Raw genomic sequence first — 22,831 nt, 5'->3', positions numbered from 1 at the left:
AAGTGTTTTACAAAATTACCAACACTGTCCTTTTACTTTGTAAGCAAACACATCTAGGCGAGCAATACTATAGTTTTAAAGGTACCTGTTTTCTGTCAATTGACTTTAATAAAGTTTATATTATTGCGTTTTTGTCGTTGTTTCTCTTGGCGAAAGGAACCGTACGCGAGAAGGCTCGACCCCCCCCACCCCTCCACACACACACACAAATAAAATTACTGTTTATTGTCAAATAAACATTAATTTTATGCAGTCATTCTTTTGTCTTCATTGGTCCATGATTACTCTGGCACAAACTCCTGCGATATTTCTAAGACCGTTATTTTTGTGCTTTCTCTCACATTTTTCTGACAGCTTTTTCTGTCCATAAACTTAGTATTAATTGCGGTGTTTTTGTCATTGTTTCTCTTGGCGGAAGGAACAGTACGCGAGAAGAAACGACCCACCCCCCCCCAAAAAAAAAAAAAAAAAAAAAAAAATCATAAACATAATGCATTGGAAGTTGAAGCACCTGAACTTGGCAAAGTCCCAGGAGACATTCATCATTCGTCCCACGTGTATTTGACATTCGGTTCATTATTCATTCCAGGAGGCAGCCGTCGTTCAAATATTACACACTCTCTCCTTACGACCGAATGAAACTCGACAGTGAGGTCATACATGGGCAGACACACGTCACGCGAATGCCGTCACGCGTTCGCTGGGGATTTGTCCATGCCACATCAACTCTTATTTTATGCTGTGAGTGTGGAAGTAAATCATGCGTGATACGAGTAATAGTCGATGCTTTGGAATAACTCTTTGGTTGTGAGTCAAGTTGTGCAGACCATAAAGTACCATGGGGCATCAGAGCAATGTTGAAGATATGTTTGGATGTGCCAGTAAGTAATTAGTAGGGTGTGGACTAGCTGGTTATTTGTTCAAATGTTTGAGACGATGTTTCTGTTGGGAGCACATTTTTGTCGAGCTAGTTTGGGCTGTGATAGAGTGAGTACCCTTGCTTTTAGTAAGACAAATAATTCACAGGTCCTCCTTGTCTACGTGTTTCAGATTCACCCCTCGTAAGTGACTGGCCCGGCCGTTGCTTATTTGTGTCACTAAATGCAAGGGTATTCACGCTTTCATAACACGACAGAGTTGTTTTCGTAATTGTTTATTGCAGAATTCCGAGTCTATCTGAAATAATAAACACCAAATTACTAGCATTATGATTTTCCAGACAGCCGTTGTCACGTACGTTTCTATCTTTAGTGTACAAAGCCTTAGTTGGTAGGAACGGAGTGTACACATAATTATGGACAATACTGCTGTGTCTGTGGGCGACAAATCCGTTTGTTGTTTTGGTTATTCACGGGACAAAAAACATGGGTGTGGTTTCGGCTTCTGTGCGTAGTTGTGATGATTTAAAAGAAATGGAGACAATTGATCAGATACCGGCACGGTTGGCCTAGTGGTAAGGCGTCCGCCCCGTGATCGGGAGGTCGTGGGTTCGAACCCCGGCCGGGTCATACCTAAGACTTTAAAATTGGCAATCTAGTGGCTGCTCCGCATGGCGTCTGGCATTATGGGGTTAGTGCTAGGACTGGTTGGTCCGGTGTCAGAATAATGTGACTGGGTGAGACATGAAGCCTGTGCTGCGACTTCTGTCTTGTGTGTGGCACACGTTTAAATGTCAAAGCAGCACCGCCCTGATATGGCCCTTCGTGGTCGGCTGGGCGTTAAAGTGTGTCTAAACCCTGCAAGTACAGGTTTGAGTGTGTGTAGAGGGGTTCCAGTTACGACATTTTTCTGCACTTTAACCGCTTTGCGCTCAGCCGTTCGCCAACTGGCATGCGTACTAAATTTGCTCATCCGGACTTTGCCGAGAAAACCCGAGAACTCCCGACGCGCCAACCAAGTGCCTGTGACGTAGACATGGGAAGAGAGCACAATGGACGACAGTCAGTCGTGGAGCACAAAACGTGGTGAACCACAATCGTGTTGTACCATATATGTTTGAACCTCGGGCACGAGAAAATGAAAGGAACGTGGAGGAAAATCATCTTTCTGACAACAGCAGCATGATTAATCGCCTTGGGAACACAGACTGGTGAGTAACGAAGTCACGTTTTATTTTGGGTACAAGCAACCGAGAAAAGGACATTCTGACAGGATGTGTCAAGCTTGGAGTCTAGATCTAGATCTGAACTGTGACATGAGTACCGTTTGTGTGGGTGTTTGTGCACTAGGCTATGCTAACTTGGTTTTTCAGTCTGTCTCCAGAGCTAGTGTCTATTTTGGACATGACCTGGTTATATGCAAGAAATTCACTAGGCCTCCAGAATGAACATTTTATAGAAGCAAACTCACGAAGATCGACACGCACGAGCTTTTGACGAAGGCGAATCTGGCAGTCCCTAGTGTTTACATTTTGAGTTGGCAAGTTACATTTTTAGAACTAATGTTATTATTTCTTTCTGATGAAATCTAAGAATACTTCCAACATGTGTGCATTCGCAACACTCGGCGGAAGGATAGAAACGAGTGAAGATTGTTTGTGATACTTTCAGGTCTGAATGTGCCAACTGTGTGGAGATGGAGAAAGGCAACTGCTGCACAGAGTCTACTAAAATTATGAAGAAGCTGAACTGTCCCAGGCAGGTATGTATTACTTTTTACTTGGCATTAGTTAAATTACTTTTTTTTCAATGAAAAGAGCAAAGGAAAAGTGTGACTATTTTGCAACATGAACATAGATGCAGAGGTTATTCATTACTATAAATAGTCTGTAAAGCCTTAACTTCATAATGTCTGTTAGAAGTTTAGTTCTTACACTGCTCCCATGGGGTCGCCTTCACGCGGCGGGAGTGTTTCCACTAAGCTTCCCCACCCCTTTACTTCTCTTCTTTTGTCTTATTTCTGCCTTACCAGTCCTTTCACCTATATTTCCTTCCAAGAAAACTCTCCCTACTATTCCCTGCAGTTTTCCGATTCCTTTCTTGTTGTCTTATTTCTACCTGACTGGATCCATCACCTTTATTTCACTTACCAAAAGTCTTCTTTTCCACATCCTTATTTCTCTGCCCCCCGCATGTCGTAAGAGGCGACTAGCGGATTCTGTTTCTCCTTTTACCCTTGTTAAGTGTTTCTTGTATAGAATATAGTCAATGTTTGTAAAGATTTTAGTCAAGCAGTACGTAAGAAATGTTAAGTCCTTTGTACTGGAAACTTGCATTCTCCCAGTAAGGTCATATATTGTACTACGTTGCAAGCCCCTGGAACAATTTTTTGATTCGTGCTTTTGTGAACAAGAAACAATTAACAAGTGGCTCTATCCCATCTCCCCCCTTTCCCCTATCCCATCTCCCCCCTTTCCCCGTCGCGATATAACCTTGAATGGTTGAAAACGACGTTAAACACCAAATAAAGAAAGACAGAAGTTCTCACACTAATTTCATAGTTAACCATAAGTTATAACAATACTGTTATGTTTGCAGACCTCCCGAAAAAATTGGCATTACATGCATCAAGCAGCTCCCATAATTTGAAAGCGTCTGCCTAAACACGGATATGCTGGAGACGGCATATTACCAGTACCGGGAGGAGCATGGGTTTTTACAGGCTACTCTTAAGGAGTAAGTGACACACCTATCTTTCTTTACCAAGCATGTGCTTGTCACATCATCGTGATGTGTTGGCAGATACTTCTAGGTCTGTTCCACATGACAAATGTACCCCGTACACCCATCCATTCACACACCTGAAGAAGAAGGTGACAGAAGATTTTTTTTTTAATTTGCAGGTTTAAAGCAATCCTTGTTTTTCATGTGTTAAAACCTTTTTCTTCTCATAAAGTTGAAAGTTGGTCCATTAAAAAAACCCATTAAATTAAAAGATAAGACATACAAGTGCACACATAGTATTTCCTCTTCTTGTCCATCACGCGTCTATATTGTGATGTGTTTGACAATGACATGGTATGATGCATATAATATATTATATACAAACCAGTAAATATTATTTTGTTATCCTCGGATCTCTCCACACTGAAGTCCAGAAGTGAATAATAGATTCATAGTTTATACACTTTGTGTGAAACAAGATTAACATAATGCTGGAAAGAAACACATTTTGGAAAGTACATTTTAAACATAAATAACTAGGTAAAATGAAAGATTTACATGGATCTTGTCATACTGTCACACACACACACACACACACACACACACACACACACACACACACACACACACACACACACACACACACACACACAGCCAGCCAGCCATGTAACAAGCCATTCTATCAATTCACAAAAAATAAGTGTTCTTCCCCCCACTTTCCACACCTTTTGTAGGAACACCCTGCCGGACTATGCAACACACACTTATGTCACAGATTTTGTGATTATTTTTCAGGAAGTACCGCTACATAGGATTCTGACAGCTTGTGAGGTGGTGCCATGGTGTGCTAGGGAGGAAAATCAGGATACCTTTACCTTCATGTGGAGTACGGGCCATCAGATATGCATTTCCGTCTGATGTACTACAGAGGTTTTGAGTGGTCTGAGCTTGAATGAAAATGGTAACATGAAAATGTATTTATAATCTAATGCATCACTTATGAAATAAAAGAGTAAAATCTGTAATTCCTTGCAAGTGCATTTTGTTCAGTATTGTCATTGGTGTCGACATCAGCGGGGAAAAGTGGGATCAGTTTGGTTATCTTGTACTGTATGGTGCTGCAGCTTCTTATCGGTATGGGGGGGGGGGGGGGGGGGGGGATATGCAGCGGCCCAAAAGTCAGGTTTGTCACAAAATTCCTCTGGGAAGGAAGCTTCAAAGGCACCTGGATCCTTTGTCAGCTTCTCAAACAGACTTGAAGCAATCTTGACACGTGACCTGTAAATGTAACAGTGGATAGCTCAGGATGAGATAATCGTGAAACGGCATTATTAGCACGGAACCAAGTACAGCTTTTATGCTTGCAAAAATGCATTTTAGGAAGAATGCTGCAGTTCTAGCGAATACCCAACTGAACAAAATTAAATGTAATATTTCTCTCTCTGTCTTTTCCCTCTTCAGTTGTGTGTGTGTTTGGGTAAATTGCCAGAATTCTGGAGTATAAGAAAAGAAGAGGATTTTCATTTGTGTGTGTGTCTGCTAAAAACCAGCAGTCAGTAATTACCCTGCATGTAACTTACCATAAGCTCGTGGCCCTTTGCACTTCCTCACACTGTCTTTTGCACTTCCTCACACTGTACTCTCCTTTCTTTCCTTTTGGGAATGTGATGGACAACGTCGGATTTCCTTCTTCATCAAGCGCATCACCCCTGTCCCCATTTTCATTGTAATGCAGAGTGGCAAGGAACAGCCTGAAAACAGGATACAAATTTAAATGCACTGAATTAATGACTCTCACTCTCAGTCATAATTCCACGCTTTACTAAATATTAGACAGATACCTCATTCAAAATCACTCTGCACCCCCCCCCTCCCCTCCCCTCCATGTAGATCTTATCCAAAAAAAAGCATAACTGAATGTGCAAATTGTAATATTGTTTGTTCATCTATTAGTTGCCTCCCTTCAAATTTATTTTTGAACAATTCCGAGAATACAATTTTAACTATAACTCAATGTCATACATAAAACAAGGAAGATAAATTGTGTAGAGATCTCAATTCCTTATTTTCAATTTTTTTTTTAAAGGATATCACTATGCAATGTCATTAACAATTGCATCAAAATTATCTCCCTTGATCTCTCTTGCACAAGACATTTGTTTCAACTACATGTACATGTATTTGTTTGTTAGATTTGGGAGATTTTACAGGAATGAATCTAACAATCAATGACCTAGATATTTCTACATTGTAAAAAAAAATCTGCTGGAGGTATGATGTGTGTTTATGTGTGTTTTGAGTGTGATTGTGTGTGTGTGTATATGTGAATGTGACTGTTTGCGTGTGAATGTGTGTGTGTGTTTGTCCGTCCGTCTATGTGTCAATCTGGATCAAAGTGTATGTGCATGTCTATGCGTATGTGTGGTGTATGTGTCTGTCCGTCTGTCTCTGTGGTTCTGGATCAAAGAAAGTGTATATGCATGTCTATGGGTGTGGTTGTGTGTGTCTGTGTCTGTTTGTGTGTTTGTGTGTGTCTTTCTGTGTGTATCTCTTCGTTATTATTTTATTGGCAAGACAGAGAGAGAAATCAGAAATCAGAATTTTTGAGAGTCTCAGTCTCCCTCCTACACATATTCACACGGACACACATACCTTACATAAACGATGGAGATGCAACGCACTACGTCTGCCGTTAAATTTAATCATGCACCGCCAACAGAAACATAACGATCACTTGCCTTCATCACTTTTCTTTTCCGTCGACTTCGAGTCTTTCTCCGGTTCGACACTTCTTCGTCAGCCGTCTCAACTGTCTTTTATGCAGCATTCAAATTCTTCTTCACATTGATAAACGTTAGTGGGATCCCTGACGGGACAGAATCCTCCAACAACCTCCGACTCGGACGATAACCGAGTTCGGATTCGAACAAGGGAGCTGTGAACTGTTCTGCAAATGCATCATCTGCAAAATGGTGTCCACTCGTTGGTTGTGAATAAACCGTTTCCACAAAGTCAATCCAAGCTTTCCTTCTGTGAAAGACTTGAGGGAACCCGTGAGTAAGCTTACTTATTCCCGGCATGTTTGCATGGATAGTATTGCAACCGTAAACGACGCAGAAACGATCTACTCATGCTGACTCGTGTTTGCAGAAAGTTAGATCTAGATCCATGGAGAGGGCGCTGCTTCCGCTCCCACTCCCATTCCCATCTCTACGTCATCTGCCGACGTTTCTATTTTTAGCATCATCGTCTTGTTTCAGCTGAAGGCTGGCAGCACGGGGGATAACCGGTCAAATGCCGAACAGAAGCCGAATGCCGCTCATGACACGTGTGAAGGCAAGTTTTGTCTGTTTTCTAGGTATTGTTTGATTTATGTCGGGATTTAAGGTAAGCTACTGATTCAGCGATGACTAAATGTGTTTCTCGATGCATAAAAAGTCAGGGAGCGATTGATATTTGCCCGTAAATATCCTTCAAAGCTGAAAATGTCCGCGATCGAGCACCGGAAATGGCTGCTCGATGGGTTTTGCAAGTAGAAATGTGCTTTATTTCACCAAATCAGCTCGTATTTGGTATGGGTACGGGATTCTAGAGGACGAAGGAGTCATAAGAGGTGCAAAGAAGTGCTATTTGGGAGTAGAATAAATCTTCCGAGACAGTAGACAAGAGAAGGTCATATTTGAGAGAGGAGCGCGTAGGCCGATTGTCTTTCCGACAAGCGAATGATACAGCAGATTAATCATTCGTTTTGACCAGAAACCTAGTCTCTAGTTTTTATGAATGAGTTTTTTAATTAAAACAATCACGAGAACTCTCTCGCTTAGCCTAATGGCTGTTCGATGGGTTTCGCAAGTAGAAATGTGCTTTATTTCACCAAATCAGCTCGTATTTGACATCGGTTTGGTATATATATATATTTTTTTTCTAATCCTACCGCGAACTGGATAGCAGACGCGGCACGACTGTTGCACCACACTTTGAAGTAAACCCATTTTTTACTTCAAAGTGTGGGGGGATCTTCCCACACGTTGAAGTAAACTCAGTTTTTACTTCAAAGTGTGGGGGGATCTTCCCACACTTTGAAGTAACTTACTTCAAAGCGTGGGACTTTTGCATTGCCTGTTTGAGCCTGATGATTTTGTCAAAAAAATGGCAGTCTTTTGGATGAGTGAACAGAAAAAGTGAGCGAGCCAAGAAACATAGTGATGTTTGTTATCAGGCTTTAAAGGCATATGTACGCGCTCCCGTGTTTACAAAGTGTAGTTTGCCCATAATCGATGTCAAACGCACCATAAGACCATGTAATGACGATATGTCGCCATGCGCGGACCATATTCATGCATTACAGCTTGTTCTAGCCTCTGAAAAAGTGAGGATGTCAACAAAGACGCGGAGTTATTTCCCTTGCGTCAACGCTACCTCTGTTGGCAAATCTATAAATAGGACGATCTAGATCAAAATAAAAATTCAAATATCTCAACATTTAAGGGGTCCTAGACCACAATATCTTGCAGGGAACTTAATTTAGCATGTCTCCAGCTGTGGGTAAAGCAATTAGCGTGTATAGTCATCGAGTACATATGGCTTTAAGCAATGTCCCATTGTTGAGTGTGACGAAAACTCGTGGTGACGATTTTAAAACATGTTGGGTCACGCATGGTCCAATCTTACATGGTCCAACCTTACATGGTCCAACATTACAGGGTCCAACCTTACATGGTCCAATCTTACATGGTCCATGTAAGATTGGACCATGTAAGATTGGACCATGTAAGATTGGACCATGTAAGGTTGGACCATGTAAGGTTGCACCATGTAAGGTTGGACCATGTAAGGTTGGACCATGTAATATTGGACCATGTAAGATTGGACCATGTAAGGTTGGACCATGTAAGATTGGACCATGTAAGGTTGGATATGGTAAGGTTAGACCATGTAAGGTTGGACCATGTAAGGTTGTCCATGTAAGGTTGGACCATGCAAGGTTGGACCATGCAAGGTTGGACCATGTAAGATTGGACCATGTAAGGTTGGACCATGTAAGATTGGACCATGTAAGATTGGACCATGCAAGGTTGGACCATGCAAGGTTGGACCATGTAAGATTGGACCATGTAAGGTTGGACCATGTAAGATTGGACCATGTAAGATTGGACCATGCACGATTGGACCATGTAAGGTTGGACCATGTAAGATTGGACCATGTAAGGTTGGACCATGTAAGGTTGGACCATGTAAGGTTGGACCATGTAAGGTTGGACCATGCGTGACCCAACATGTTTTAAAATCGTCACCACGAGTTTTCGTCATACTCAACAATGGGACATTGCTTAAAGGCATATGTACGCGCTCCCGTGTTTACAAAGTGTAGTTTGCCCATAATCGATGTCAAACGCACCATAAGACCATATAATGACGATATGTCACCATGCGCGGACCATAATACATGCATTACAGCTTGTTCTAGCCTCTGAAAAAGTGAGGATGTCAACAAAGCCGCGGTGTTAGCTCCCTTGCATCAACGTTACATGTGTTGCCAAATCTATAAATAGGACGATCCAGATCAAAATGAAAATTAACATATCTCAACATTGAAGGGGTCCTAGACCACAATATTTTGCAGGGAACTTAATTTAGCATGTCTCCAGCTGTTGGTAAAGCAATTAGCGTGTATAGTCATCGAGTACATATGCCTTTAAAGCCTGATAACAAACATCCCTATGTTTCTTGGCTCGCTCACTTTTTCTGTTCACTCATCCAAAAGACTTTGCCATTTTTTTTTGACAAAATCATCAGGCTCAAACAGGCGATGCAAAAGTCCCACGCTTTGAAGTAAGTTACTTCAAAGTGTGGGAAGATCCCCCCACACTTTGAAGTAAAAACTGAGTTTACTTCAAAGTGTGGGAAGATCCCCCCACACTTTGAAGTAAAAAATGGGTTTACTTCAAAGTGTGGGGCACATCCCCACACTTTGAAGTAATTTACTTCAAAGTGTGGGATTACTTCAATCAATCAATCAATGAGGCTTATATCGCGCATATTCCGTGGGTACAGTTCTAGGCGCTCTGCAGTGATGCCGTGTGAGATGAAATTGTATACGGCCAGTAATTGCAGCCATTTCGGCGCATATTTACCTTTCACGGCCTATTATTCCAAGTCACACGGGTATAGGTAGACAATTATTAACTGTGCCTAAGCAATTTTTGCCAGGAAAGACCCTTTTGTCAATCGTGGGATCTTTAACGTGCACACCCAATGTAGTGTACACGGGGGGGGGGGGGGGGGGGGGAGTTCGGACACCGAAGAGAGTCTGCACACAAATTTGACTCTGAAATAAATTTCCGCCGAACCTGGGATCGAACTCACGCTGACAGCGGCCAACTGAATACAAATCCAGCGCGCTACCAACTGAGCTATATCCCCTTCAAAGTGTGGTGCAACAGTCGTGCCGCGTCTGCTATCCAGTTCGCGGTAGGATTAGAAAATATATATATATATACCAAACCGATGTCAAATACGAGCTGATTTGGTGAAATAAAGCACATTTCTACTTGCGAAACCCATCGAACAGCCATTAGGCTAAGCGAGAGAGTTCTCGTGATTGTTTTAATTAAAAAACTCATTCATAAAAACTAGAGACTAGGTTTCTGGTCAAAACGAATGATTAATCTGCTGTATCATTCGCTTGTCGGAAAGACAATCGGCCTACGCGCTCCTCTCTCAAATATGACCTTCTCTTGTCTACTGTCTCGGAAGATTTATTCTACTCCCAAATAGCACTTCTTAGCACCTCTTATGACTCCTTCGTCCTCTAGAATCCCGTACCCACACCAAATACGAGCTGATTTGGTGAAATAAAGCACATTTCTACTTGCAAAACCCATCGAACAGCCATTTCCGGTGCTCGATCGCGGACATTTTCAGCTTTGAAGGATATTTACGGGCAAATATCAATCGCTCCCTGACTTTTTATGCATCGAGAAACAAATTTAGTCATCGCTGAATCAGTAGCTTACCTTAAATCCCGACATAAATCAAACAATACCTAGAAAACAGACAAAACTTGCCTTCACACGTGTCATGAGCGGCATTCGGCTTCTGTTCGGCATTTGACCGGTTATCCCCCGTGTGGCAGGTGCGAGCTTTTACGGACTTTTCCCACTCGCTGCGTCTGCTCCTCGCATCTTCGGGCCTTTGAAGGGGTGGGAATGGAATGCATCTGGGTGTATGTTTGCGTTGGTAATAAGGGTTTTGGGTTGAAAAATGGGGTTTAGATACACTTTAAGCAAACAAACAAACAAACAAAAAATTGATCAGATGATATCGGGGAGCATGCCGTGAAGACATAACATATAATTGTTATCATCGATCATGACGTTATCACGATATTGCCGTGAAGCACTTTTGTCTGCACCGAGGACATAGTTGATCTGCATGTGTGTGTGCGTGCGCGAGCGCGTGTTTGAGGATGAACGTGCGTGCGAGCGTGCGAGCGTGCGTGCGTCCGTACGTCCATGTGCTTTTGTGCTAGAAGTTCGATTTTACGATTGTAAGAAGTCCGTCGGTCTTCTTCTTGTTCTTCTGCGTTCATGGGCTGAAGCTCCCACGTACACTTGTTTTTGCACGAGTTGGTTTTTACGTGTATGACCTTTTTCTCCCCGACATTTAAGCAGCCATACTCCGTGTTGGGGGGGACGCCCATCGGGATAATCTCTGCTTTCCGGGCCAAAGGCTAAATACAAAACAATGGCTAAAATCACTCAATCTATTGAAGAATCAACGAAATAATAAGGCTTGTTGCGCCAATTCTAGCAGACGGGAAAGCACAGATAACTCCCTAACGGCAGTATTCAAATTTGTGTTGTTACACCCCCGGTATAGGGGTGTGTATAGGTTTCGGTCGATGTGTTTGTTTGTTTGTTTGTGTGTTTGTGTGTGTGTGTGTTTGTGTGTTTGTGTGTTTGTGTTCGCATATAGATCTCAAGAATGAACGGACCGATCGTCACCAAACTTGGTGAACAGGTTCTATACATTCCTGAGACGGTCCTTACAAAACTTGGGACCAGTCAAACACACGGTTAGGGAGTTATTGGTGGATTAAGATTCTACAAGGACTTATAGAGGGACATATGAATGGTCAAAGTGAAATAACCTTCTCAGTTGGTGGCAGTGAGAATGGTTATTTCCCTTTGACCAACGGGGGTGTTTTTCCTACCTCGGAGGAATTTCTTGTTTATGTATTGTCTTTCTTTTGTTTTTATTTTTATTTGTTTTGGTACCCCCCCCGAAATATTAGTAGTTTTACGTTTGCAATATCATCCGAACGCTTACGTATGTTGCCATATATACAACACAAGCGAATTTCTCGTATTAGATAATAACGTTTTCTATGTCTACGTCTATGACTAAAGCTTATGCTAAAACACAAATGTAAGCCTATGTGTGTCTGTCTGTTGATTGCTAATTTGTCTGTTTTACCATCTGTTTTCCAGTCAATGTGTCTATCTCTCTGTCTGTGGTTGTCAGTGTCTGTCAGCGCAGAGAAGTACAACACGATCTTTCCTGTTACTGATTGCTAGTTCTGGCCAGTTATTTTCTTGTCATGATGCCAAAATATTACTTTCCTTATTACATTATCGACGGGGACGGGACACTTATTTGAATTTCATATCAGGGACTCGTCAATGAAGCAAAGAATGTATAGTGCGTTTCCACAAGAAGTCGACGGTGAATTTCTAGGTTTTTCTTTTAGCTACGGATGTTCTGTTGTTAACACAAGTGGAAACACAATGAGGATGATGATGTATTCACTTCCTGTGAAAACACAATCAAGGTAGTGGTTGTAGTTTGATCTGTACAGGTGGTAACGTTCATGTTCTGACATAGAAAATGCGTTTTTATTTTCCTTTCAGAACATTAGTGATGCCATTTCGCCATTCGGTTGAAAAGCAAAATAAAATTTTCAAGTTGCGTCGTTGAGTACTCCAGAAAGGCTATATTTGGGATGAGAAAAACTGATTCAGGAAATGCAATGCTTAGCCTATATGCCAAGCCGGAACAACAATTGTGACCCTCCACCACGAAATGAGTCGCATGTCACCTCGCGCGGTTCTGCTCTGGGCTTGATATAAGTCCGGGGAGTGTCTGGTAACAGTGTGAGGGTCCCCTTAGTCACAGGCTTATAACTCAAACAGTTTTCGTTCTTTTCTAAAACGGTTTTCACCACTGGATAGAGCATAAAACACTCTTTAGGAAAATGTAAAAATATGAAAATCATGCAAAGGTGACATGCGACTCATACCGTCGTGGAGGGTCACAATTATACTATTTAAATAGAACAGAACGTTCCTAACCGACTTCTTAATTATCGAATAGTTTTACAGTGGTAAACAATAACTATTTTCTTTAATGTTGTGATTTTGTTGCTTGCTGCTCTTTGAAAGGACCAAACACAACACCGAAGCTATGTGTTCACATATCATAATGTCTGTGGCGGGGATATAGCTCAGTTGGTAGCGCGCTGGATTTGTATTCAGTTGGCCGCTGTCAGCGTGAGTTCGATCCCAGGTTCGGCGGAAATTTATTTCACAGAGTCAACTTTGTGTGCAGACTCTCTTCGGTGTCCGAACCTCCCCCCGTGTACACTACATTGGGTGTGCACGTTAAAGATCCCACGATTGACAAAAAGGGTCTTTCCTGGCAAAATTGCTTAGGCACAGTTAATAATTGTCTACCTATACCCGTGTGACTTGGAATAATAAGCCGTGAAAGGTAAATATGCGCCGAAATGGCTGCAATCTACTGGCCGTATAAAATTTCATCTCACACGGCATCACTGCAGAGCGCCTAGAACTGTACCCACGGAATATGCGCGATATAAGACTCATTGATTGATTGATTGATTGTTGAGTATTGTTTTGTCTATGAAAAAGTAACTGTTGGTGAGACAATAAGTGGGTTTTTTTAAACGAAAGAGAAGTTTACCAGGACAGCACACATACATCAAAGTGTTCGCCTATGAAAGCTTCTTTAGGACTACATTGAAAAAAGTTATAAAAAAAAATTGGAAAGGGAAATAATCAACCAAAACGTAGCGGGAAATAACTCTGATCAAAGAAAGAAAAACATGCAGGGGAGAGAAGTGGTTGGAGGATTTTCTAGAGACACCAACCAACCCCGACAAACAGACAAAGCACAGACTGCCAATCAAAACTGATATTCCCAAAAAATAATGAAATAAAGAAATTAACTACATTTTAAAACAAATATGAAAAATATATTTTTGTCGTTCACATCAAAGGTCTAGGGAATGTTGTCTATGTTTAAACGTTCCCTAAACTACACTTAACAAAAAAAACTTCGGAACGTTAGCCGTCTATCTGTTTTGGATTTTTTCTCGTAAAAGTGAAAGAATCTTTTCTTGAACAAATCACTGTCCTCAATGTAGTCAACGCCCTATATGTATCGCTTCTGTTGCTAATACAGGGACTGAGTGCGCCGGTCCTCTACCAACAGTTGTCGTGTTTGCCGCAAGCCAAATAATCTACGAGTACAGTCACGGTTAGTCCGTCCGACTTGCTGACTTCATGGCAAACACGATTGACTGTAATGCACTCGCAGACTTTGCAGTTATCTCAGCTTTCTTTTTTTCTGCTAGACAGTTTACTTAAAGCTGAACAGCAGCGATACAACTGAAAATATTTTCCCAGTAATCTACCAATAATAATTACAAAATACCGGGTATCAGATCGCCAACTGGTTAACGTTGCACTGCAAAGCCTGCCGATAAATCAATGTTCAACCCTCTGACATACAAAGTCGCATCTGCATAGGTTTGGGTACTAAGTCAAACGGATGTCACAATATTCAGCTTCCTCTTTCGCCAAGACAGGCTACGACGAAGGGTGTCATGTTTTTGTCACCCCAACAAGCAATCACTATGTGTATCTACATTTGGTTTGATTGTTTCATGCAGCAAAGTGACTGGTACCGTAAAATCCCTAACAAACGCCCAGTATCTAGAAAACGCCCACCCCCTACTTACGGCCAAATGTTGTGCAAAGGGGTCACTCGGTTGTTTTGTTTTTTTAAATTTGTTTTAAGACAGTCGGCCTCCTTTATCTACGATTTGTGCACACTGTTCAATGGTTGTCCTTTTTTTTTTGGGGGGGGGGGGGGGGAGGAGGGGATAAAATTACGTCATGTCTTTCAGTGACGTCGTTGAGTGACGTCTTTTATTGAGCGTTGAACACTTCTCTCGTTGACAAGCACTTTCTTTCTAAGCTTATGTTCAGCCATGCCGAAGCACAAATCATATACAGTGACATACAAACTGAAAGCCCTGAGATATCTTGAAAACGAAGCTGCAGGCAATGTTTCGTTATGTGCCCGCGAGTTTTCTTTTGACAGAAAAAAAGAATGAAAGAGTGGAGGGAACACAGAAACATATTAGAACAGCAATACGGGAAAGAAAAGAAAAAATAAAAGTTGTCTGAAAGACCGCCAGTTAGATCTGAAGAAGTTGAACAAGTTGTGATGGAATACTTGGAAGAGGGTCTCCAAACAAGAGGACAAACTGTGTTTGTGCTGACGTTATTCTGAGAATGAGAAAAATCAAGGTCACTTGTGTTCTTTTTACATTTAGTCAAGTTTTGACTAAATGTTTTAACGTAGAGGGGGGAATCGAGACGAGGGTCGTGGTGTATGTGCGTGTGTGTGTGTGTGTGTGTGTCTGTCTGTGTGTGTGTGTGTAGAGCGATTCAGACTAAACTACTAGACCGATCTTTATGAAATTTGACATGAGAGTTCCTGGGTATGAAATCCCCGAACTTTTTTTTCATTTTTTTGATAAATGTCTTTGATGACGTCATATCCGGCTTTTCGTGAAAGTTGAGGCGGCACTGTCACGCCCTCATTTTTCAACCAAATTGGTTCAAATTTTGGTCAAGTAATCTTCGACGAAGCCCGGACTGCGGTATTGCATTTCAGCTTGGTGGCTTCAAAATTAATTAATGACTTTGGTCATTAAAAATCTGAAAATTGTAAAAAAAAATAAAAATTTATAAAACGATCCAAATTTACGTTTATCTTATTTTCCATCATTTGCTGATTCCAAAAACATATAAATATGTTATATTCGGATTAAAAACAAGCTCTGAAAATTAAATATATAAAAATTATTATCAATTTTTTTTTCGAAATCAATTTAAAAACACTTTCATCTTATTCCTTGTTGGTTCCTGATTCCAAAAACATATAGATATGATATGTTTGGATTAAAAACACGCTCAGAAAGTTAAAACGAAGAGAGGTACAGAAAAGCGTGCTATCCTTCTCAGCGCAACGAATACCCCGCTCTTCTTGTCAATTCCACGGGCACTGCCTTTGCCACGGGCGGTGGAGTGACGATGCTACGAGTATACGGTCTTGCTGCGTTGCGTTGCGTTCAGTTTCATTCTGTGAGTTCGACAGCTACTTGACTAAATATTGTATTTTCGCCTTACGCGACTTGTTTATATTTAGTCAAGTTTTGACTAAATATTTTAACATCGAGGGGGAATCGAAACGAGGGTCGTGGTGTATGTGCGTGTGTGCGTGTGTGCGTGTGTGTGTGTGTGTGTGTGTAGAGCGATTCAGACTAAACTACTGGACCGATCTTTATGAAATTTGACATGAGAGTTCCTGGGTATGAAATCCCCGAAATTTTTTTTCATTTTTTTGATAAATGTCTTTGATGACGTCATATCCGGCTTTTCGTGAAAGTTGAGGCGGCACTGTCACGCCCTCATTTTTCAATCAAATTGATTGAAATTTTGGCCAAGCAATTTTCGACGAAGGCCGGTGTAGCAGCCTATTTTGAAGCAGCCCAGTTTGACCGGGAGGTCGTTCTGGGCTAGCCCAGAATGACCTCCCGGTCATTCTAGGCTAGCCTATTTTGACCGGGAGGTCATTCTGGGCTAGTCAGTTTTGACCCCCCCTAGTCAATTTTGACCCCCCCTGCAAACTTGAAGAATGAGTACATTAAGACCTTTTAAAACGAAATGTACGCATATATGTATGCATCTATGCATCAACATAAGTTTGGGGGGGGGGGGGGGCAGTCATTCTGGGCTAGCCTAGAATGACCTCCCGTCAAAATCAGCTAGCCCAAAATGACCCCCCGGTCAAAACTGACTAGGCTTCAAACTTCAAGAATAAGTACGTTAGGACCTTTTAAAACGATATTTGTTGCAAAAATGATCTATTAAACAAATAAAAAAAATTGAAAAAAATTTTAAAAAAATTAAAGAAGTTTTTGACACCTCCTTTGAAACTTTAAAAATAAGTACACTAAGACCTTTTAAAACGAAATGTACAAATAAATAAATGCATCTATGCATCTCCACAAGTATAGGGGGGGGTCATTCTGGGCTAGCTGATTTTGACCGGGAGGTCATTCTGGGCTAGCCCAGAATGACCCCCCCCCAAACTTGTGGAGATGCATAGATGCATTCATTTATGCGTACATTTCGTTTTAAAAGGTCCTAGTGTACTTATTTTTGAAGTTTCAAAGGAAGCGTCGAATTTTTTTTTTATTTTTAGAGTTAAGGGTTTTTGTTTTGTTTGTTGTAATATCATTTTTCTAATAAATATTGTCCACATTTACATTCGTTTCGGTTTAAAAAAGTCTTAAAGTACTAATTCTTGAAGTTTGAAGGGAGGTCAAAACTGACTGGCGTAGTCAGTTTTGACCGGGGGGTCATTCTGGGCTAGCTGATTTTGACCGGGAGGTCATTCTGGGCTAGCCCAGAATGACCCTCCCCCCCCAAAAAAAAAACTTGTGGAGATGCATAGATGCATTCATTTATGCGTACATTTCGTTTTAAAAGGTCCTAGTGTACTTATTTTTGAAGTTTCAAAGGAAGCGTCAAAACTTTTTTTTTTTTTAAATTTTAATTTTTTAGATCATTTTTCCAACAGATTTTGTGCACACATACATATATTTCGTTTTAAATGGTCCTAACGTACTTATTCTTAAAGTTTAAAGGGGGGGTCAAAACTGACTGGCGTAGTCAGTTTTGACCGGGGGGTCATTCTGGGCTAGCTGATTTTGACCGGGAGGTCATTCTGGGCTAGCCCAGAATGACCCCCCCCCCCAAACTTGTGGAAATGCATAGATGCATTCATTTATGCGTACATTTCGTTTTAACAGGTCCTAGTGTACTTTTTTTTGAAGTTTAAAAGGAAGCGTCAAAACTTTTTATTTAAAAAAAACCATTTTAATTTTAATTTTTTAGATCATTTTTCCAACAGATTTTGTGCACACATACATATATTTCGTTTTAAATGGTCCTAACGTACTTATTCTTAGAGTTTGAAGGGGGGGTCAAAACTGACTGGCCTAGTCAGTTTTGACAGGGGGTCATTCTGGGCTAGCTGATTTTGACCGGGAGGTCATTCTGGGCTAGCCCAGAATGACCTCCCCCCCCAAACTTGTGGAGATGCATAGATGCATTCATTTATGCGTACATTTCGTTTTAAAAGGTCCTAGTGTACTTACATTTTAAGTTTCAAAGGAAGCGTCGAATGGTGGGGGGGGGGGGAGGGGGGGTCAAAACTGACTGGCGTAGTCAGTTTTGACCGGGGGGTCATTCTGGGCTAGCTGATTTTGACCGGGAGGTCATTCTGGGCTAGCCCAGAATTACGCCCCCCCCCCAAACTTGTGGAGATTCATATATGCATTCATTTATGCGTACATTTCGTTTTAAAAGGTCCCAGTGTACTTATTATTGAAGTTTCAAAGGAAGCGTCAAAAAAAAAATTTTTTTTTTTTTTAGTTTAAAAAAAAAATTTAGATCATTATTTTTTCCAACAGATTTTGTGCACACATACATATATTTCGTTTTAAATGGTCCTAACGTACTTATTCTTAAAGTTTGAAGGGGGGGGTCAAAACTGACTGGCGTAGTCAGTTTTGACCGGGGGGTCATTCTGGGCTAGCTGATTTTGACCGGGAGGTCATTCTGGGCTAGCCCAGAATGACCCCCCCCCCCCCCCCCAAACTTGTGGAGATGCATAGATGCATTCATTTATGCGTACATTTCGTTTTAAAAGGTCCTAGTGTACTTACATTTTAAGTTTCAAAGGAAGCGTCGAATGGTGGGGAGGGGGAGGGGGGGTCAAAACTGACTGGCGTAGTCAGTTTTGACCGGGGGGTCATTCTGGGCTAGCTGATTTTGACCGGGAGGTCATTCTGGGCTAGCCCAGAATAACCCCCCCCCCCAAACTTGTGGAGATTCATATATGCATTCATTTATGCGTACATTTCGTTTTAAAAAGTCCTAGTGTACTTATTTTTGAAGTTTCAAAGGAAGCGTAAAAAAAAATTATTTTTTTTTTTTTTAGTTTAAAAAAAAAAAAAAATTTAGATCATTTTTCCAACAGATTTTGTGCACACATACATATATTTCGTTTTAAATGGTCCTAACGTACTTATTCTTAAAGTTTGAAGGGTGGGTCAAAACTGACTGGCGTAGTCAGTTTTGACCGGGGGGTCATTCTGGGCTAGCTGATTTTGAACCCCCCCCCCCCAAACTTGTGGAGATGCATAGATGCATTCATTTATGCGTATATTTCGTTTTAAAAGGTCCTAGTGTACTTATTTTTTAAGTTTCAAAGGAAGCGTCGAAACTTTATTTTTTATTTTTTTTAGAGTTAAGGGTTTTTGGCTCACGTAAGTGTAGCCTATGCGATGATAAACTTTGTCTGTCTGTGCGTGCGTGCGTGCGTGCGTGCGTGTGTGTGTGTGTGTGTGATAGAAACTTTAACATTTCCGAGTCTATGGATTACGTCAGTCTCGGTCAAAAGTGTTTGACGTGTGTGATAGAAACTATTTGAAGACGTCACATTATGACGTAAGAGGGTTAGACGTCACGCAAAGGAATTACTGAACGTCTCGGTCATTGTTATTGTGAGCGGGCCGAGACTACTTGGCAGATCCAGGGTCTCGCTTTCTTGCACAGTTTCACCTATGCTTACTGTGTGTGTGTGTGTGTGTGTGTGTGTGTGTGTGTGTGTGTGCGTGTGCGTGTGTGTGTGTGTGTGTATGTGTGTGTATGTGTGACGGAGTGATTGAGTTTGTGTTACTGTTTGTCGATTTCTTACGTGAGCCTTGAAGGCTTCGCCTCTTGTTGTTTTGGTTGTTGTAATATCATTTTTCTAACAAATATTGTCCACATTTACATTCATTTAGGTTTAAACAATCTTAAAGTACTAATTCTTGAAGTTTGAAGGGGGGGTCAAAACTGACTGGGCTAGTCAGTTTTGACCGGGGGGTCATTCTGGGCTAGCTGATTTTGACCGGGAGGTCATTCTGGGCTAGCCCAGAATGACCCCCACCGCACACTTGTGGAGATGCATAGATGCATTCATTTATGCGTACATTTCGTTTTAAAAGGTCCTAGTGTACTTATTTTTGAAGTTTAAAAGGAAGCGTCAAAACTTTTTTTGTTTTTAATTTTTTTTTTTAATTTTAATTTTTTATATCATTTTTCCAACAGATTTTGTGCACACATACATATATTTCGTTTTAAATGGTCCTAACGTACTTATTCTTAAAGTTTGAAGGGGGGGTCAAAACTGACTGGGGGGGTCAAAATTGGCTAGCCCAGAATGACCTCCCGGTCAAAATCAGCTAGCCCAGAATGACCTCCCGGTCAAAACTGACTATGTGTGAAAATGGCCTGTTACACCGGACTGCGGTATTGCATTTCAGCTTGGTGGCTTAAAAATTAATTAATGACTTTGGTCATTAAAAATCTGAAAATTGTAAAAAAAAATAAAAATTTATAAAACGATCCAAATTTACGTTTATCTTATTCTCCATCATTTGCTGATTCCAAAAACATATAAATATGTTATATTCGGATTAAAAACAAGCTCTGAAAATTAAATATATAAAAATTATTATCAAATTAAATTTTCGAAATCAATTTAAAAACACTTTCATCTTATTCCTTGTCGGTTCCTGATTCCAAAAACATATAGATATGATATGTTTGGATTAAAAACACGCTCAGAAAGTTAAAACAAAGAGAGGTACAGAAAAGCGTGCTATCCTTCTTAGCGCAACTACTACCCCGCTCTTCTTGTCAATTGCACTGCCTTTGCCATGAGCGGTGGACTGACGATGCTACGAGTATACGGTCTTGCTGAAAAATTGCATTGCGTTCAGTTTCATTCTGTGAGTTCGACAGCTACTTGACTAAATATTGTATTTTCGCCTTACGCGACTTGTTTTTTTCTATCACAGAACGTTGATCTTTATTTGCGTAAACAAACGGTGTGTTTATTTTTGTATTAAAATTGCATAAATCACATGGTTGTATCACTTTTTTTCTCGTGAAAATGTGATGACACTCTATCTTGCAAAGGTCTGGGACCAGGCCGACAACCCTCCACGAGAAGCTGCATGGACCTGTGGAGGCTCTACATAAGACCACCAGCTTCATTCCCAAAGTTGGACTCCAAGTGTAAAGGCGAACGACAAGAAGAAGACGACGGCTGTCACCACGCCCACCCCCTACTTTTTCCCGAAATATGTGCGGATGTGGGGTGGGCGTATGCTAGGGATTTTACGGTACTTGTGACAGCCGTCGTCTTCTTCTTGTCGTTCGCCTTAACACTTGGAGTCCAGCTCTGAAAATGAAGTTGGTGGTCTTATGTAGAGCCTCCACAGGTCCATGCAGCTTCCCGTGGAGGGTTGTCGGCCTGGTCCAGATCTCTCTCCTCAGGGGCTGGAGATTCCTGCAGTCCTGCAGGATGTGGGCTGCATCTTGCTCTGCGTCTCCACAGGGAGCGAAAGCCTTGGTTCATTCTTGTAAAGAAGTACCGGTGTAACAGGCCATTTTGACACATAGTCAGTTTTGACCGGGAGGTCATTCTGGGCTAGCCTATTTTGAACCCCCTCCTAGTCAATTTTGACCCCCCCTTCAAACTTCTAGAATAAGTACGTTAAGACCTTTTAAAACGAAATAATTATATGTATGTGTGCACAAAATCTGTTGGAAAAATGATCTAAAAAAAAATTAAAATAAAAAGTTTTCACGCTTCCTTTAAAACTTCAAAAGTAAGTACACTAGGACCTTTTAAAACGAAATGTACGCATAAATGAATGCATCTATGCATCTCCACAAGTTGGGGGGGGGGGGGGGGGGGTCATTCCCGGTCAAAATCAGCTAGCCTAGAATGACCCCCCCCCGGTCAAAACTGACTAGGCCAGTCAGTTTTGACCCCCCCTTCAAACTCCAAGAATAAGTACTTTAAGACCTTTTAAAACGAATTAAATTTAAATGTGAACAGTATTTGGTAGAAAATGATATTGAAAAAATAAAATAAAATCCCCAAAAAACCTAACTTTTTTTGAAAAAAAAGAAAAAAGTTTTGACGTTTCCCTTAAAACTTCAAGAATAAGTACATTAGGACTTCAGATGACGAAATGCATGCATATATGTATGCATCTATGTATCTCAACAAGTTTGGTGTGTTCTTCCCGGTCAAAATCAACTAGCCCAGAATGACTCCCCGGTCAAAACTAACTAGGCCAGTCAGTTTTGACCCCCCCTTCAAACTTCAAGAATAAGTACTTTAAGACCTGTTAAAACGAATTAAATGTAAATGTGGACAATTATGTGTTGGAAAATGATACTGAAAACAATAATCGAGAAAAAAACCTATTACTTTATTAAAAAAAAAAAAAAAGTTTTGACGCTTCCCTTAAAACTTCATGTTCAAGAATAAGTACATTAGGACTTCAGATGACGAAATGTATGCATATAAGTATGCATCTATGTATCTCAACAGGTTTGGGGGGATGAAAAAAAATTAAAATCTCAGAATGACCTCCCGGTCAAAATCAGCTAGCACAGAATGACCTCCCGGTCAAAACTGACTAGGCCAGTCAGTTTTGACCCCCCGTTCAAACTTCAAGAATAAGTACTTTAAGACCTTTTAAAACGAATTAAATGTAAATGTGGACAATATTTGGCGGAAAATGATATTGCAAAAAAACAAATTAAATAAATAAAATAAAATCGAAAACCTTTAAATTTTTTTGTAAAAAAAAGAAAGTTTCGACGCTTCCCTTCAAACTTCAAGAATGAGTACTTTAAGACCTTTTAAAACAAATTGAAATGTAAATGTAGACAATATTTGATGGAAAATGATATTGCACCTCTCTATCATGTCGGACT

General features: G+C 40.9%; 1 long non-coding RNA gene across 2 annotated transcripts; it reads left to right on the top strand.

Moving 5' to 3' along the window:
• Positions 1–1,719: 1,719 nt before the first annotated feature.
• Positions 1,720–4,627, top strand: LOC138962818 (uncharacterized). Of its 2 annotated transcripts, XR_011454609.1 has the most exons (4): positions 1,720–2,089; positions 2,550–2,640; positions 3,477–3,614; positions 4,398–4,627. It is a non-coding gene; the product is annotated as an uncharacterized lncRNA (long non-coding RNA). The 2 variants fall into 2 exon arrangements; XR_011454608.1 differs by having other exon boundaries at positions 1,725–2,640.
• Positions 4,628–22,831: the final 18,204 nt, after the last annotated feature.

Source organism: Littorina saxatilis, linkage group LG3 (genome assembly GCF_037325665.1).
Source record: "Littorina saxatilis isolate snail1 linkage group LG3, US_GU_Lsax_2.0, whole genome shotgun sequence".
In the NCBI taxonomy this organism is placed as follows: Eukaryota; Metazoa; Mollusca; class Gastropoda; order Littorinimorpha; family Littorinidae; genus Littorina; species Littorina saxatilis.
This window is presented reverse-complemented; position numbering and strand designations above follow the sequence as displayed.